This window comes from Scyliorhinus torazame, chromosome 4, assembly GCF_047496885.1.
Source record: "Scyliorhinus torazame isolate Kashiwa2021f chromosome 4, sScyTor2.1, whole genome shotgun sequence".
NCBI lineage: Eukaryota > Metazoa > Chordata > Chondrichthyes > Carcharhiniformes > Scyliorhinidae > Scyliorhinus > Scyliorhinus torazame.
In genome coordinates this window covers 33,795,688-33,810,229 of record NC_092710.1, presented here as the reverse complement: position 1 = coordinate 33,810,229, position 14,542 = coordinate 33,795,688, and the positions used below count along the sequence as shown (strand labels likewise).

The 14,542-nt window shown below is 51.0% G+C and overlaps 1 long non-coding RNA gene across 8 annotated transcripts in view; it reads left to right on the top strand.

Moving 5' to 3' along the window:
• The window catches only part of LOC140410180 (uncharacterized), a 424,392-nt gene that overhangs the window by 241,296 nt on the left and 168,554 nt on the right, over window positions 1–14,542 (top strand). The gene's annotated exons all lie outside the window — the stretch shown is intronic.

Genomic DNA, 14,542 nt, shown 5'->3' with positions numbered 1-14,542 from the left:
ACTTAATGCTATCAGTATCTCCATTGTAAGATACAATCCCACTACTACAGATATTGAATTCATAAAGGGACTTACAAAGCAGACCAGGAAGGATCGAGGAAGAGGGAAGCACACTTAAACATTTTCAGTTCGGCAACCTTTCACTAAAGCTCTCCGCTCTCGCTCCGCAGATGATGTCTGCTGTGCAGTTACAGCAGTTATTTTTCTTTATTTCATATTTCAATGAATGAATAAAAGTGCCTTGTTTGCATTTTTGTGATGTTGCTTATTTTTGGTGCCAAAAGGTCCTGAAAAGGTCGACCTGAAACAATGTGTCCCTCTACTCCAGGGTCGCTTCCATTCCTTCTAATAATAACTTATTGTCACAAGTAGGCTTCAATGAAGTTACTGCTAAAAGCCCCTAGTCGCCACATTCCGGCGCCTGTTCGGGGAGGCCGGTACAGGAATTGAACCCGCGCTGCTGGCATTGATTTGCATTACAAGCCAGCCGTTTAGCTCTCTGTGCTAAACCAGCCCCGTCCCTGCCTTAATTGGACAACACTTGACTGAGATTATATTCCCTGGTCCTTGACTCTCCCACAAAGTGGAACAAAATCCCAGCACTGTCAAGCTCCCTGATAACCCCATATGTCTCAGTGAGTTCGCCCAGCATTCTAATAAACTCCAATGAGTACAGGTCGAAACTACTCCGCCACTGCACAACATGAATTTGGAAAAAAAGACTTTTGAAGCATCTTTCAACTACCTCCTATGTCAGTGTTTCGTTCCCTAGATAAGGAGAACGAAAATGTTCAAAGCATTCCAACTGTGGTCTAACTAGTGCCTTGTATAATTTCAGCACTAGTCTGCTATTTTGAATGGGGAGGGGGGGGGGGGGGCGGGCTGGCTAATTTCCACAGTTTGGCACGGAAGATGTGCATTGCTCCAACGGCCTTAAGCCATCTTTCTCTACTTCTTAAACACATAAACATATCAATTTCCTCACTCTAACTCTGTTATCCTAATGTTAGTTTATGCTCATATATCAAATGCAACCTTATTCTGAAATTATTCAACGTCTTCTCTTTGGCAATGCATAAAAAACGATGAGCATCATGCCATTAGCACCTCCAGTGTTGCAATATCTTGCGCAGATTTCCCCTGAAACTCTTTCCCTGTGCATTCGGATCAAATCTGCCCTAATTTTCCTTATGTTCAGAGATCAACTCCAGATTCGTCAAGAGAGGTACTTCCGAGTATGACACAGATAAATCAGTGTGGTTGTGCACTGTGAGATGTTATGAATAGCGCTTGTAATTGAAGGATGCCCACAGTAATTTAGTTTGGTTCCAACATGTAGGGCGAACTCTGGCGAGCAGTCTGGAGTCGAGGTTGCTCTGACCCTTATGTACGAGGGCTTATACCTCTTGTTGGTGAGTAGAGTGCCGCGGTTTGATAGCATGGTTCTGAAACCCAAAGCCCAGATTATTAGAATGGGTGATGTAGAATAGATTAGGGTCGGGTCTGATGTTCTCATGCTCATACTGGCTGGAGGCAACAATGCATACCTCTAGAACCACTCCTAGGCACATTATAGACGTATAGGTCAAAAATAGACAACGGTGGACAATCTCAGCAGGTTTGACAATATCTGTGGCGAGAAAACGGAGCTAACGTTTCGAGTCTGGATGACTGTTACATTTTCTGCTATTGTTCAAATTTCCAGCATCTGCAGTAATTTGCTTTGATCATTGATTTCTAGGTGTCTGACTTTTTAGTTTCCCCAGGCTTGGGTATGCAGTTAGCCAGTTGAATTTGGAAAGCTGGTTCGATCATTTGCCCGCATTCGCAAAAAAAAAAATTAAATTCTCAATCTATCTCATGGCTTCCACATAGCTTCAAGGTCTCTGTCCCAGAAGGGATCTGTTTAAGAAGGGTAGCAAGGATAATCCCGGGAACTACAGGCCGGTGAGCCTTACTTCAGTGGTAGGGAAATTACTGGAGAGAATTCTTCGAGACAGGATCTACTCCCATTTGGAAGCAAATGGACGTATTAGTGGGAGGCAGCACGGTTTTGTGAAGGGGAGGTCGTGTCTCACTAACTTGATAGAGTTTTTCGAGGAGGTCACTCAGATGATTGATGCAGGTAGGGCAGTAGATGTTGTCTATATGGACTTCAGTAAGGCCTTTGACAAGGTCCCTCATGGTAGACTAGTACAAAAGGTGAAGTCACACGGGATCAGGGGTGAGCTGGCAAGGTGGATACAGAACTGGCTAGGCCATAGAAGGCAGAGAGTAGCAATGGAGGGATGCTTTTCTAATTGGAGAGCTGTGACCGGTGGTGTTCCACAGGGATCAGTGCTGGGACCTCTGCTCTTTGTAGTATATATAAATGATTTGGAGGAAAATGTAACTGGTCTGATTAGTAAGTTTGCAGACGACACAAAGGTTGGTGGAATTGCGGATAGCGATGAGGACTGTCGGAGGATACAGCAGGATTTAGATTGTCTGGAGACTTGGGCGGAGAGATGGCAGATGGAGTTTAATCCGGACAAATGTGAGGTAATGCAGTTTGGAAGGTCTAATGCAGGTAGGGAATAGACAGTGAATGGTAGAACCCTCAAGAGTATTGAAAGTCAAAGAGATCTAGGAGTACAGGTCCACAGGTCATTGAAAGGGGCAACACAGGTGGAGAAGGTAGTCAAGAAGGCATACGGCATGCTTGCCTTCATTGGCCGGGGCATTGAGTATAAGAATTGGCAAGTCATGTTGCAGCTGTATAGAACCTTAGTTAGGCCACACTTGGAGTATAGTGTTCAATTCTGGTCGCCACACTACCAGAAGGATGTGGAGGCTTTGGAGAGGGTGCAGAAGAGGTTTACCAGAATGTTGCCTGGTATGGAGGGCATTAGCTATGAGGAGCGATTGAATAAACTCGGTTTGTTTTCACTGGAACGAAGGAGGTTGAGGGGAGACCTGATAGAGGTATACAAAATTATGAGGGGCATAGACAGAGTGGATAGTCAGAGGCTTTTCCCCAGGGTAGAGGGGTCAATTACTAGGGGGCATAGGTTTAAGGTGAGAGGGGCAAGGTTTAGAGTAGATGTACGAGGCAAGTTTTTTACGCAGAGGGTAGTGGGTGCCTGGAACTCGCTACCGGAGGAGGTAGTGGAAGCAGGGACGATAGGGACATTTAAGGGGCATCTTGACAAATATATGAATAGGATGGGAATAGAAGGATACGGACCCAGGAAGTGTAGAAGATTGTAGTTTAGTCGGGCAGCATAGTCGGCACGGGCTTGGAGGGCCGAAGGGCCTGTTCCTGTGCTGTACATTTCTTTGTTCTTTGTTCTTTGTTCTCCATAAAGCCCACAATTTATAAGTTGAGGTCTGGTACGGGGTGTCATTTCTCGAACATAATTCCTCTGGGCCGCTCAGTTTTGTTGGAGCTAAAATCGAGTCAGTAGTTTCAGGTTTCAAAACGGAGAATGTTTGATTAATAATATCCAACTCTTCTTCCTTCACTTGTTTTTGCAGTGAACTTAGTGGCGATCATGATCCTGACCCGGGGGAAGTGTGGTCTCGCCTCTTGCACCAGTCGTTACCTTGTGGCCATGGCAGTGGCAGATTTCTTGGTTATTATCATTGACGTAATACTATGCCGGGTTAGTCATACCTATTTCCCAGATTCCTTTCTGAACATGACACCGTTATGCAGTGCTATCGACGTCCTGAGTGGCGCTGCTACCGACTGTTCTGTCTGGTTCACTGTTGCCTTCACCTGCGATCGATTCGTAGCCGTTTGTTGCCAAAAGCTGAAACAAAAATATTGTACCAACAAAACAGCGGCTGTGATTCTGGCAACAATTTGCATTTTTCTCAGTTTAAAAAACACTCCTTTCTATTTCACTTTTGAACCAGCAGAGATAATAGACAATGTCCCTTGGTTCTGTAATATGAAAGCAAACTATTTTACTGAGCCAGGATGGGTGGCATTCGACTGGATTGATATGCTTGTAACCCCATGGTTACCATTCGCTTTGATTTTGTTCCTCAACACCCTAACAGTCAGATACATCTTAGTGACGAGTCGAATCCGTAAGAGATTGAGAGATCTAAGCAAGTGGGAGAAACACGCAGACCCAGAATTGGAGAGCAGAAGAAAGTCGATAATTTTACTCTTCACTATATCCAGCAGCTTCATACTGCTTTGGGTAACACATGTTGTCGATTTTTTATATTACAACATTACAGGAATGGATCTCGCAGATTACAACGATTCTTTATACACCTTTTCAGAAGTTGGATTTATGCTTCGGAGTTTAAACTGCTGCACAAACACATTTATTTATGGGGTGACTCAGTCGAAGTTCAGAGAGCAGTTCAAGAGCGCGGCAAAGTACCCAGTTACCTCAATTATTCAATTGGTAAAAAAGTTAATTAACAACGCCACACAGGAGCAGGTGTCAGTGGTTCCCATCCATAGAATATAGAAGGTAGAACAGTACAGCTCAGAACAGGCCCTTTGGCAATCGATGTTGTGCCGAGCTTTGTCCGAAACCAAGATCAAGCTCTCCCACTCCCTGTCATTCTGGTGTGCTCCATGTGCCTCTCCAATAACCACTTGAAAGTTCCTAAAGTGTCCGACTCCACCATCACAGCAGGCAGTCCATTCCACACCCTAAACACTCTCTGACTAAAGAATCTACCTAGGACATCCCTCCTTTATCTCCCACCCCGAACCTTATAGTTATGCCGCCTTGTAACAGCTACATCCACCCGAGGAAATAGTCTCTGAACGTCCACCTTATCTATCCCCCTCATCATCATATAAACCTCTGTTAATTCGCCTCTCATCCTCCTCTGCTCCAAAGAGAAAAGCCCTAGCTCCCTCAACCTTTCATCATATGACCTACCTTCCAAACCAGGCAGCATCCTGGTAAATCTCCTTTGCACCCTTTCCAATGCTTCCACATCACTCCTTTGGTGAGGTGACCAGAACTGCACACAATACTCCAAATGTGGTCTCACCAGAGTCCTGTACAGTTGCAGCATAACCCCACGGCTCTTAAACTCAAACCTGTTAGTAAATGCTAACACACTATAGGCCTTCTTCATGGCTCTATCCACTTGAGTGGCAACCTTCAGAGATCTGTGAACATGAACCGCAAGATCTCTCTGTTCCTCCACATTCCTCAGAATCCTGCTGTTGACCCTGTAATCCGCATTCAAATTTGTGCTGTCCTATATGATGGTTTCCTATAAGGTGTCTAGACTATTTGTCACAGTTTTGTGTTTTAAACCCGTGGTATTTTCCAGCAGAATTACTCCAGCAGTCGCCTGTAACTTGAATTTCCAACTCAAAGCAGGCCATCCCTTGTTCCTTGACGACACCTCTAGTGCGATTTTAAAACATAATGGTTTAAAACATGCCGGGAATACGTCGGGGATCGAGCGGCATCTGAAGGCAGAAAGGTGGAGTCAATATATCAGCAAAAAAGACTTTCTGTTTTCCAGTGTTGACGTTTGTTTGCCTTTCTGGGAAATGTTTTTTGCTGCGTTCCGTATTTACAATTTACATGTTCTGTTTAGCTGTTTGAAGGCAATTGATTTGAAAATTTCAAAGACAGTCTCGTCAACACGAAGGCAGACAGAACAATGTTGCAGTTTAGAATGTTGCCGACATATGCATTGTAGAAGAAAAAGGTTCCACCCAACAATTATCTATTAGTGCTTGTGAATCTGATGAATTCTCCCATTGCATGGTCATCAGCTTAGCTGTCCAACGTGATTTCTATTCACTTCTTGTTTCATATTTATTTGTTTTGTCAGACGATATTTCTGTGCTGTCCTATATGATGATTTCCTATAAGGCGTCTAAGCTATTTGTCACAGTCACAGAATAACAGAATCACAGAATTTACAGTGCAGAAGAAGGCCATTCGGTCCATCGAGTCTGCACCGGCTCTTGGAAAGAGCACCCTACCCAAGTCCACACCTCCACACCTCCACCCTATCCCCATAACCCAGTAACCCCACCCAGCACTAAGGGCAATTTTGGACACTAAGGGCAATTTAGCATGGCCAATCCACCTAACTTGCACATCTTTGGACTGTGGGAGGAAACCGGAGCACCCGGAGGAAACCCACGCACACACGGGGAGAACGTGCAGACTCCGCACAGACAGTGACCCAGCGGGGAATCGAACCTGGGACCCTGGAGCTGTGAAGCAATTGTGCTAACCACCATGCTACCGTGCTGCCCTAACCTATAATAGTCCCTTCCTATAATACCACGTGCTACATCAGAACTACACTCTGAGAAAATTAATTATTCATTTCCTCAATGGATATTGCTGGTAACGGTCTGAGATTGAACCTTTGAAACATAAGCTCAGACTTGGACCCGAGATGAACCTCAACCTGTATATCTGTTCCATCAACGAGATGGCAGTTTCCACATCCGTAACTTTATCAACCTTTGCCGCATCCCCTCCCCTTTTCTGTCGAAAGCCTCATACTTGTAGTCCTGATCTCGCGACCCAAATATTCCAAAGCTCATGTGATGGTCTCGTGTCATCGAATATCTATAAAGTCGAACGCACCCAGTTCCCTGCTGTCAATTTGGTGAGCGTCCCATTTATCCAGTGCTACTGTGCTTGGTGAGCGCGATTTGTTTCCTGTTGAGAAATACCTCGACCTTAGTTTGTTTTTAACTGATTAAAAAGATGTGTACTCTCGCACCATGAAGAGGGTAATGCGTGCATTTGTAGATATTAGATATTACACTGCAAACAGTTTAAAATCTCTAGTTGCATTATTTACTGGGGAAAGTGAACATTGTCAGTTCTGACGGTGCGAAACAAGCTGTCAATTTGTAAAAAGGCATCACATGGGCAATCTATTAGTTGGAGCCAAGCAGGCAGAAAGTTCCACAGGTGTTAAAACCCAAGGTCTGTCTGACAATGTGGGACAGTTTCCATTTGCTCTGGCTTTAGATTGTCTGCCGCTAACATCAGTGAGGAATGTGAGTGATAGCTACACCCCAGCTATCTGACCACAGATATCACGAATTGCAAGACAACAGTTGATTTATTGTCACGTGCGCCGGGGTGGCGTGAAACGCACTGTTCTGCGTAAAGTCCACGCAGATCGTTCCATACATGAAAACATATAGGACATACATAAATACACAATGTAAGCACGGCATTTCACAGACGTAGATCGGCAGTCATCCACGGCCCGTACGTCAGAATTGTTGGCAGAGAGAAATAGGCTACAAATGATGTTTGAGCTTGAATCAATTGGGGAATGTGGTGAGCCAGCTCCGCTGTTTTGTGACGAACATTTAATGAGTATGGGGATAAAGCCAGTCAGTTATTGGCTCACCAATTGAGACTCACCAATTGAGACAGCAGGCAGCCACACGGGAAGTAGCTCAGATGAAAGATGAGGGGTCAGAGCTGGTTACTGCCCAGAGTTTAATGGAGCTTTTGAGGGATTTTTTCGAGGGCTCTGCAAGTGTGAACCGCCGGGGAATGGCTCGGAGATGGCGTGATCTTTGGGAAGATTGGACTTCCCAGTGGTAGAAAGGGCGAAGAGGGAGGGGCTGGAGGCACAGTTGGGGTTGGAGGAAGTTAACGACTGTATAGGTTCCATGCAGTTAGGAAAACACCAGGGCCGGATGGTTTTTCGGCCGCGTTTTACAAAGAGTTTGCGGCTTTGTTGATGCCGCACTTACTGGGAATGTTCAATGACTCTCTGCTGAGAGGGGTGCTGCCAGCCACGGGGACGCAGGCCTCAATTTCTCTAATCCCCCAAAAGGCCAAAGATCCCCTTGAGTGCCGGACCTACAGGCCTATTTCACTATTAAACACTGACGCCAAAATACTAGCTACGGTGCTGGTGAAACGTTTGGAGGGGTGCCTACCAGAAAGGATCTCTGAGGACCAGACAGGATTTGTCATGGGCCGACAGTTGTTCGGGAAAGTGGTCATGTCGCCCTCTGTGGAACAGGTGCCGGAGGGAGTCATCTCCATGGATGCGGCAAAGACCTTTGACCGTGGAGCGGAGCTACCTCTTCCAGACCTTGGGGCGATTAGGTTTGGTCCTACTTTTATTTCCTGGGTGAAACTGCTGCATAATGCCCCAGGCTTTAATGTCCGGACCAATGCTGTGAGCACAGAATATTTCCGACTACACAGGGGCATGAGTCAGGGATACCTGCTGTCTCCACTATTGCTCGTGCTAGCGATTGAACCATTGGCCATTGCGATTAGAACATCCGGGGAATGGAAAGATATTGAGAGGCGTTGAGGAACATCGGGTGTTCCTTTATGCGGACGATTTGTTGCTGCACGTTTCTGATCCTCTCACAGGCATGTGGAAACGATTGAAAAGATTTGGATTTGAGCTGGTGACATGCCGGTAGACTGAGGGGTTACCCTGTATGCAAGCAGCGCTAGGTTGACGTCAGAAGCAGAATCCGCGGCCTTGCAGATGAGCCGCTTCACTATGTGCACCCCTTTCTCAACCTTCCCGTTGGACTGCGGGTAATGCGGGTTGGAAGTGACGTGATGAAACTGATATACCTGGGCAAATCTTGACCACTCTTGGCTGCTGAAGTTGTCATGACAGTGAGAGGAATACCATGCCTGGAGAACGACTCCTTACATGCCTTGATGACAGTCTTGGATGTGAGGTCCGAGAGCTTCACAACTTCTGGGTAGTTGGAAAATTACTCAATGATTAACACATATTCACGACCATTGGCATGAAAGAGATCGATGCCCACCTTGGACCAAGGGGAGGTCATGATTTTGTGCTGCTGAAGCGTCTCCTTTCCCTGTGCTGGCTGGAAGCGTTGACAGGTCGGACAGTTGAGGACCATATTTGAGATATCCTGACTAATCCCAGGCCAGTAGACAGCTTGCCTGGCTCTGTGCCTGCACTTCTCAACACCCAGATGTCCTCATGGATTTGGCGGAACACCAAGCTCTGGAGTCTGAGTGGAATGACAATGCGGTCCAGCTTGAGGAGGATGCCATCAACTACTGTCAGGTCGCCCTTCACATTGAAGAATTGAGGGCACTGCCCTTTTTGCCAGCCATCGGCAAGGTGGCGCATGACAGGCTGCAGAAGACGGTCTTTGGCTGTCTCGTCACGAATGCGAATCACCTTTTCATCCGCCAGGTGGTGACTGGCCCACAGATGCACCTGTGATTCGATCTGTTGGGCGAATGCCGGCGGGTCAGCAGGCAAGGTTACGGAGAGGGACAAGGCATCCGCAGTAATGAGCTCCTTGCCAGGCGTATACGCGAGTTCAAAGTCATACCCCCTGAGGCTGAGGAGGATGTGCTGCAGCCGGGCCGTCATGTCGTTCAGGTCCTGTGGATAATGTGGACCAGAGGCCTGTGGTCCGTCTCGACAGTGAACGTCGGCAGGCCGTAGACATAATCGTGGAACTTGAGAATTCCAGTTATCAGGCCCAGGCATTCCTTTTCAAATTGGGCACACCGCTGCTCGGTGGGTGTCATCGCCCGTGATGCATAGGCAACCGGTGCCCAGGATGAGGTGTCATCGCGCTGGAGTAACACCGCACCGATGCCGTCCTGGCTCGCATCTGTCGAGATTATCGTTTTCCTGTCAGGGTCAAAAAATGCCAATACAGGTGCAGTGGTGAACTTGGCTTTCAGCTCCAACCACTCTGCTTGATGAACTGCCTGCCACTCAAAGGCAGTAGACTTTTTTTACCAGGTGTCTGAGGGCCATGGTGTGTGAGGCCAGGTTTGAGATAAACTTGCCCAAGAAGTTTACCATGCCTAAAAAGTGCAGTACCGCCTTCTTGCCTTCAGGGGTCTTCATGGCTTTGATGACTTTGTCTGCATCCGGGCGCACACCCTGTTGAGATATCTGGTCACCTAAGAAATTGAGTGTCGCCATGCCAAAGCAACACTTGGCCCTGTTCAGCTTGAGGCCATTGGCATGGACACGGCGGAATACCTGCTGGAGACGAGAGATGTGCTCTTCGGGGGTCGTGGACCATATGATAACGTCGTCCACATACACACGTACCTCTTCAATGCCCTCCATCATCTGCTCCATGATTCTATGAAAGATCTCCGAGGCCGAGACAATGCCAAATAGCATACGATTGTAGCAGTACCTGCCAAACTGTGTGTTGAAGGTGCAGAGCCTTCTGCTGGACTCATCCAGCTGGATTTGCCAGAATCCCTGTGACGCATCTAGCTTTGTGAAAAACTGGGCGTGTGCCATCTCACTTGTGAGTTTCTCCCACTTCGGGATGGGGTAGTGTTCCCACATTATATTTTGGTTGAGATCCTTGGGATCAATACAGATGCGCAGCTCCCCCGAAGGCTTTTTCACACATACCATCGAGCTGACCCAGTCAGTCGGTTCTGTAACTTTAGACATGATGCCCTGGTCCTGAAGAGACTTGAATTATACCTTCAGGTGCTCCTTCAGTGGAGCCGGGACCCAGCATGGTGTATGGCATCAGGCCGTAGCAGGATCTTGTACCGATATGGCAGAGTGGCCATCCCGTCGAACACATCTGAATACTGAGCTAGGATGTCGTCAATGCCGGCTTGAAGATCCCCGTTGGGGGAGGTCATTGTGTAGACCCGCTGCACAAAGTGTAGCTGCTTGCATGCCTGTGCGCCAAGCAGGGAGGCCCTGTCTGGCTTGACGATCTCAAACAGTAGCCTTGCGTAATTGCTCTTGTTGGAGACGAGCAGATGGCAGGATCCCAGTGCTATGATGAATTGCCGTTATAGTCCATGAGCTGGAAGGCTGCTGGAAGGAACTTGTGTGGCTTCTTGGTGCGGTTGAAATCCACCTGTGAAAGGAGATTGGCAGAAGCACCTGTGTCCAGCTTGAACTGGATTGAGCATTGACCTATTTGCAGCACTGCACGCCATTCGTCCGCAGAATCCACAGTGAGGATGGGCAGGCGTCGTGATGATTTCGGTGAGGCGTGTTCACGTGTGGTAATGATGCCCACATGGTAGGGGGATTCCAGGCAGTCGTCCTCTGGATCTGTTGTACTGCCAGGATCAGGATCCTGTAAACCTTGTTGTACACTCCGAACGCACCTGCGTTGGAATTGGGAGAGCTAACCCTTGACTGGTGGTGCAGACCTGCACACGGCTGCATAGTGTCCAGGCTTTCCGCAGTTTAAACATTGCCTGCCTCTTGCAGGGCAGTGTTTCTTTAAGTGAGTGGTGCCGCAGTTCGGGCACGTCATGACGTCATTATGCTCCGTGCGTCGTCGCACATGCGCAGTGTGGTCAGCAGATGTTTGCACCTGTGCAGAGTGGTGATCGGCCGCTTCATCGGCCCAGTCGCATGGCGCGTGCGTGGGGCTCCGGGAAGAGCACGCAAAATGGCCGCTTTTATCAAGGCTGAGGCGCTGCATCCGGGCAATGGCCTGCACACTCTCTGCCTCCTGGAAGGGAGGTTTCTCCTTTTCAGCCGATATATATTGGGAATACCGGTTTTTGGCGTGCTCATACACTGTACATGGGCAAAATTCTCCGTTATCGGCGGAAAGTCCGCCGATCGGCGCAAAAAACGGCGCAAATCCCACTTGCGTCACGTCATAAAAATGGGACGATAGTCTCCGGCCCGAAATGGGCTAGCAGCGACGTAACGGGATCCGCGCTTGCGCAGTGGTTCACGCCGTGCAGCGTCATATGCGCTGCACGGCGTGACGGCTCATAAGGCCGCGCAGCTCCCCCCCAACCGACCGGAACACCCGACCGCAACACCCGACTGGATGGCTGGCCGTCGCTCAGCCCCGAGGTTCGAGTCACGCGATGTGGAGGCGCTCCTGGACGCGGTGGAGCAGAGGAGGGACGCCCTGTATCCCGGGCACGGCCGCAGAGTTGCCCCACGCCACAGCCGGCGTCTGTGGAGGGAAGTGGCAGAGGCTGTCACCGCTGTGGCCCTGACACCATGGACAGGCACCCAGTGCCACAAGAAGGTGAACGACCTCGTCAGAGCAGGCAGGGTGAGCCTCCCCCATATCCCCCCTCCCCATATCCCCCTCCCCCATATCCCCCATATCCCCCCTACCCCATATCCCCCCTCCCCCATATCCCCCCTCCCCCATATCCCCAAGTGAATCCAGCCCTAACCTTAACCTCTGCAATGCACGCGCAACCGATGGCGTGAATTCATATACCTGCCTAACACTGTTGCCTTTTACCCCTGCCACCACCCCCCCCCCCCCCACAGGAGAAGCGCGCAAACAATAGGGAGCATGTGAGGACTGGAGGAGGGCCCGCTGATGAGAGGCCACTGACCGTACACGAGGAAAGGGCCCTGGAACTGGCTGGCGGACCTGAGGACCGGGAGGTTGCTGATGCAGAGGTCGGGGGCCCACGAGCAAATGAGCCACCAACAGCCCGTCCCCATATCCCCCCTCCCCTATATCCCCCTCCCCCGTATCACCTGATCACTGCCTGATATCTAACCATGCATGCTTCATTGCGTATCGCAGGACCAAACGTCCAGGCACCCATCCCCGCAGATGCACACCGCCCGCAGAATGTCCCTCGGAGACCACAGGAGACGGAGAGACCCGCACCCTCCAGCATGCGACGCCCGCAGGATGCCCTTCGGAGACCACGGGAGACGGAGAGACCCGGACCCTCCAGCATGCGACGCCCGCAGGATGCCCCTCGCACACCACGGGAGACGGAGAGACCGGGAGCAACAGGGAGACGACACCCCCGTCACGTGGGGGAGCGACCACCCAGCGATGAGGGGGGCAGCCACAGGCCCCCGTCACATCCGAGCCAGGACACCACTACCCAGGACACCACTATCAAGGACACCCCTACCCGGGACAGCACTACCCGGGACAGCACTACCCGGGACAGCACTACCCGGGACAGCACTACCCAGGACACCCCTACCCGGGAAGACGAAATACCGGACAGTGACTCAGAGTGGATGGGTGGAGACGAACCCCCACCCCAAAGTGCCATGGAGTCAGAGTGGGACGAAGAGCACGACACAACGCCACTGCTGTCACCAACACCCTCCACCATCGCAGAAACACTCACCACGGTTGGGCACTTTAGTGATGAGGCGTCTGGTACACTCACTGGTGCGCACAACACAGCCGTCCCGGTACAGCAGGTGGAGGTAGGAGCAGCAGAGGGACCGGGCGGTCGGAGGGCAGCCCAGGCCAAGCGAACATCTGCCGCCCAGATGGATCCCGGGTTCCTGCAGTTACCACACCAACACATAGATCCGATGCAACCACCGACACGGAGACGAGCGAATAGGGTGACGGGTGGCTTGCGGCGGCTGCGGCCGCAGGTGGAGGAGTCCACCTGCGTCCAGGAGCTGGGAGTGGTCCCGGTCATGCGTGCCACCCAGGCTGACACCGCACGGGTGGCGTCCGCGGTGGAGGCAATGGGTGCGACGGTGTCAGACATGGGGAACGGTTTGCGAGGCCTGGGGCCTTCCGTGCAGGCGGCGTCTGTGGCCCAGGAAATGGCTGCCCTCTCACAGGAGGCCATGAGCCAGTGCCAGCGCCAGATGGCAGAGGCGCTCAATGCCATAGCCCAGTCTCAGCAGGCCATGGCCCAGTCTCAGCAGGCCATGGCCCAGTCTCTGCAGGCCATGGCCCAGTCTCTGCAGGCCATGGCCCAGTCTCAGCAGGCCATGGCCCAGTCTCAGCAGGCCATGGCCCAGTCTCAGCAGGCCATCGCTGAGGGCATCGGCGCCAGTGGCCATGTGCGAGCCGGCGTCGCACTGTCACAGACAGGGTTTGACAACCCCCTGGGCTCCATGGCTGCAAACCTGCAGACCCCTGTCGATACCAGCACGGGCCTCCAGGACTGGCAGCGCCAGATGTCGGGGGCGCGTCGGATGGCCAGTCCGTTCGCATCCCCCACCCATGTAAAGGCCTGGGGGCCATTGGGCACCCCGAGGGAGGAGGAGGTGGTGTGGTCCATCCCGGCTCCCTCTGTAGGGGAGGTCCCGGTACACCGCGACACCTCGGACTCCCCCCCTTCCGTCCCAGGTGCATCGGGTGGGCAACGGGCAGGACAGGCTGGCAGCTCGCCATCCCAGTCGCCCGGGCCGCAGCCTGGCCCATCTAGGCCAGGACGCCCCAGGAAACGGCCGCCAAAGGGATCCAGTGTCAGAGGGCAGGAATCACAGGAGTCCACCTCCAGTTCTGCTGTACCGTCTGGGGAACCACGTAGACGTAGTCAAAGGGCCCGTAAGGCCAAACAATTAGACACTGAGTAAGTTGGCACGGGTGCAGGGCACAGATGAGTTTTAGGGGCTAGGGCACGTGCATGAACTCCTTTGGTTATTAAAGTCAATGTTCCACCTACCGAAGCTGCCTTTGTGCTCTGTCCAAAGTGTGCGGGCGTGTCATGTACGTTGAGCGCAAGTGTGTGTGTGACGGGTGGTCTTACCTCAGCCCCAGGTGAGTCTGCCCCCTTCCCCCTGGGCCGCCATCAACATCCCCCGGGCAGAGGACGGGACCGTGCGCTGCAGTGTCACAGCCGCATGCAGG